This window comes from Sinocyclocheilus anshuiensis, unplaced genomic scaffold (assembly GCF_001515605.1).
Source record: "Sinocyclocheilus anshuiensis isolate Anshui unplaced genomic scaffold, SAMN03320099.WGS_v1.1 scaffold461, whole genome shotgun sequence".
NCBI classification, from domain to species: Eukaryota; Metazoa; Chordata; class Actinopteri; order Cypriniformes; family Cyprinidae; genus Sinocyclocheilus; species Sinocyclocheilus anshuiensis.
The window spans coordinates 997,921-1,002,934 of record NW_015541005.1 but is presented as its reverse complement, the minus strand read 5'-3'; positions in this window follow the sequence as shown (position 1 = coordinate 1,002,934).

Sequence of the window (5,014 nt, the reverse complement as noted above, 5' to 3'; positions counted from 1 at the left end):
AATTATTAGGTAATTTTTAGTTAATAATACTTCTGTTCAGCAAGGATGCAGCTTTGACAACATCACAGGAAATATTTCACAATATTACCATTTTGCAGTTTTATTATTATTACTGTATTTTTGATCAAATCAAATCTTTGTGAGCATAACAGACTTCTTTTAAAAACATTAAAAGAAGCCTTACTGCCCCCAGACTTCTGAACTGTAATATTAAACTGATAGGGATTTTCCTGCATAGAATTTTTTTTATTTTATCATGGCTAGGAGATTATATAAACCAATCAGAATCCAGAACTAACATGATCTTTTTTAGGAGTGCTTTCCAATGCCAAAAGAGAGCTAAAAGGTACAGTGTGCCTCAGCAGTTGCACTGTCTGTTGGATGTCTTCACACAGAGTGATGCACATTAATGTTTGCATACATCACACTCACATCAGCTCTTTCTGCACAGTGGTGATGTCATCTGCGGCACCTCAGGAATGCTGACAAACTTGACACGTTACCTCACGTGAACTGAGAGCCCCAGTAAAACTGAATTTAGCAGACGCGATCAAATATGCGGCCTTTTGAAATTGAAAGCGGCGGGTCGCATCACGGCGTTGGTGAATTCCACAGGGCTCCAGTCGAATGAAAACAAGACCCAGGCATCTCAACATAGCTCTCATTTGCATTATAGGTCTGATGAGTCATTTGGAGACTCCGGAAAAAGACAGGGCTGCGGGAGGAAGAGGAGGAGGGCGAAGAGCTTCCCTCAGCGGCGTGCAGCACTGGCAGAGATGCGAGGGCTCCCCTGGAGCAGTGTTTAGAGGCCTGGTGCCTAATCTCTGATGAAATGTCTATTATCAGAGACTCTGCGGGAGAAAGTGGAGCAGAACAGATATGATGGAGAGGCGATTAGCTTCTGCCCTGCTGCCTCCCGCTTCCCTCTAGCTCACTCAGTCATTCATTCATAATGTGCACCTCCTGTATCAGCCCGTGTCACGAGCGCCGAGAAAGTTTGCATGAAATCCAGCCGACTGGTGACAATTTAAGTGCGAGGGCCTGATAAAGCTCACACAGGCAAGAGGCTGCTAGGTGCAGTGCACAAATCTTAGATATGACAGGAACTCGTGCAGGTCCTGTTTGTGTCGAATGGCTTCGGAGACGCAGGGCAAACTGCAATGGGATGACATTTTTTGTAATTACGAGTGTCGTGACATATGGCCTTTTCCTTGGGGAGCCCAGTCCTGCTGTCTCTCTAATGAACATATATATAGCTACATTTAAAAGTCTGTGACTGTATAATGTTGATATAATGATAAAAATCCACCCAGTGTTTTTTTTTTTAATCTACTACAATCTTTACCTCTTTCTCAAATCGAGCCATTCTCAGATGCCTGTCTGTGTGACGTCACACAGACAGGCCCCTCCCACGATAGTTTGATTGACAATAGCGTCTCAGCACAGACTGGACTGGTGTCTTACCTTAGACCCGCCCTGAGTGAGCTGTCATCAGTCCGCCATTGTTTCACCGCCGGAGCAGATGTAGACAAGAATGTCTCCTAAGCGATTGAGGTGTTCTGTTGTTGGATGTAATAATGAACATAGCAGTCCTCATTTACTCCCGACATCTGAGCTGCTGAAGACGCAGTGGATTACATTTGTTTCTGAAGGGAATTAGCCCCCGATCTACCTAAATGCGTCTATCTTTGCGCAAATCATTAGTGATCCAGCTTCACCTACAGAAGAAGTGAGTATAAGGTTTTTGTGCTAATTAGCAAGTTTCATGATGTATGCGGCTAAAGTAAACAGTCCCTCAGAGAGCAGCTTGGAAGAGAGGGGAGGGGTCACCAGAGCTCATTAACATTTAAAGGAAAATGCTACAAAACGGGTTTGCTCTGAAAAGAGCTGTTTTGGACAGGGTAAAAAAAGTTTTTTTTACACTACCATTGAGAAATTTGAACCAAACTATGTTACAGACTTTTCATTAAGACCCTAAAGAATCATATCAACTTGTGGAAAATGGGCATCCGATGACCCCTTTAAGACCAATTCGCATCAAGAACAATAACTATATTAGCATCCACATCAACGGACGAAAATGTTTTGTTGTTTGTAAGCATCCGCTACTTTAAATGCTTGAGTGATTTAAAGTTGTATGGATTGTGATTGGCCAGCCATGTTTTTGTATGTCTTGTATGATTCCAATGATTCGAAGTGATTCCAGTGATATCATTCCTTTGTGTCAATATAGTTATAGCTGTTTTTTTGAACCAACTTTATAGATGATTATCATCGTCCATGATGTGAATTGGCTAGGGATGCACCGAATGTTTGGCAACCGAAATTATTCGGCCGAAAATAGCAAAAAAAGCTCTTTCGGTGTTTGAATAAGCGAAAAGACCGAATAAACTGTAGCGAACAATGATATGACGCGATCAAATAGCAACCAGCGCAGAGTGAGAGGCACGCACTCTTTATAATGCAACACACACGTCAGCAGTGTGGAAGCACTTGAAGCTGTCCGAGAAAGACGCAAAAATCATTACAAGCACCGACAGCGAGAGACTGTTTAGGACTGCAGCGCATGTCTTCAATGAGAAGAAGAAGGGGTGATTGTTGCTGGTTACTGTATGATGATTGAAATCGTGAAATGGCCTTAAACAATTAAATACACTGCAGAACGTTATGTTTTCACACTCGAATTGCATGTATTCTGACAGCGCTGCACAAACTAGCGGCGCTATCTGCTTGTTAACCAGGGTTCAAAGTCCAAAGCGCGAGGAATATCTGCGATAAAAAGACAATAATAATGATAATAATCATTACAACAGCTCTGTTTTAATACATTTATTATAACATTCACACATAGCGTTCAAATTAGGATCTGTAATATTTTCTAATGTTTTAAAAGAAGTCTCTTCTCAGCAAGGCTGCTTTTAATTGTACAGTTAAAAAAACATGCCTGAATCAAGAAGGGGGTCTGATGGCCAAAAAAATATTTTACCAACTTATTAATTTTAAGTTAAATTGTGCTTTGTTGGTATAATGTCTGCTAGAATGTTAAAAATGTTCAGTGTTAAATATTTTTAAATTGTTGTTTTGTAATTGATTTTTTCTTTGAAAAGCAAGACAAAACAGTAAAAAGCACATTTTGGCTATTTAATTTGTGCAATGGTGAAACAAATTGGCAAAATACATGGGAAAAAAAACTCGTAAAGGCGTGTTCGGTATTCGGGCTTCGGCCTAGTGTTTCATTTTTTTTCGGTTTCGGCTTCGGCCAAGAATTTTCATTTCGGTGCATCCCTAGAATTGGCCTCTAAAATAAAACAAGCTTTAAAATAAGTAAAAAATCAAAAGGGTTGAGAATCACTGATTTCAAGCAACCCTGCTGAAACAGCTTAAACCAGTCTAAGATGGTTTTCCGGTCTCAGATTTCCGGTCTTCCAGCCTGGTTTGTTGATTGGTTATAGAGCAGCTTGAAAAGGCTGGAAGACCTCTTCCAAAACAAAGATGATAACAATAATGATATAGTTTAAAAATCATTCTGAATGTAAAGGTCCACACCACAACTATTCTAACGATATTGTTGGAATCACTTCCAAAAAGATTCTTTCCATCTGATGAAATATAAAAACATTGACAGCCAATCAGAATCCATCCTGCTTTAATGAGAATGAGCATTTAAAGTGTCAGAAGACATAACTGCAGCACATGCTTATAATAAACAGACGATATCGTGCCTTGGTGAAGATGCTATTATTGTTGTTGTCTTTCTTGGTGTAAACAGGCCTTAAGAATAGGGTGGATGACCAGTTTAAACCAGCTTTTATTAGTGGAGAATCTGTATTTGGTGAACTTTACATCTTTTCAATACATCAGAATTTTTGAACAATCCCACATTGAATCCTAGTGACAACTGTGATTTGCAAGTCTGCAGTGTTATGAGAGAGCAACGGCTGACCGATCATGAGAAAGCCAGCGTCCACTCCCTCCAATCTGCATGATAATCAATCCAGTCTCATTCAGCCAATCAAACTGAGTAAAGAGACCCAAATTACTTCATTTAATATGTGATTTAATTCAGAAACATAAATCATCACATTACTGACAGCTCTCATAGAGCCGGTGGGAAGAGGGACCGAGCAGCGAGTGAGAGAGAGAGAGAGACTGAATTAAAACCACCAGACCTCCTTTACCTCTCCCTGTGGACTCGGCAACATAATCTGAAGAGAATGTACATTTTTCATAATAGAATTAATAACCAATTTTAAATTATGTCCCCGACTTGTGACCCAAGATACGTTAATTATTGATCACCCATTTCTGTGAAGAGGTGTTGTAATTACCTAGCATAATGTGACTCCTTCATCACATTTAAACATTTATATTGCTTATCTTTCCAAGGAACCTCTGGCTAAGTTTTTCCAATTACACTGATCAAATCGAGAATGTGGGGTAATTCTTCTTTTCTTCAATTAGAACTATCTGTACTATACATAATTGATGAAATTCCATCATACCTCAGCGAAGTGAGCGAAAGATAATGAATATCTGCTACTTACAGTTACGCGGGGCAGACAGGTTCAGGTTTGATGACGAGAGGGACCCATCATTCTCCAAAGTAATGTTCTTCACAGCACGTTCGGAATATTGTCATTTGTAGGACTGTTATGCAAATGAAAAAATCTACAGCTATTTGTGACCCTGGACCACAAAACTTTTTTTATGCCAAAAATCATTAGGATATTAAGTAAAGATCATGTTCCATGAAGATATTTTATACATTTCCTACTGTAAATATATCAAAACCTAATTTTTGATTAGTAATATGCATTGCTAAGAACTTAATTTGGACAACTTTAAAGGCGATTTTCTCAATATTTAGATTTTTTTGCACCTTCAGATTCCAGATTTTCAAATAGTTGTATCTCGGTCAAATATTGTCCTATCCTAACAAACCATACATCAATGGAAAGCTTATTTATTCAGCTTTCAGATGATGTATAAATCTCAATTTTGAAAAATTGACCCT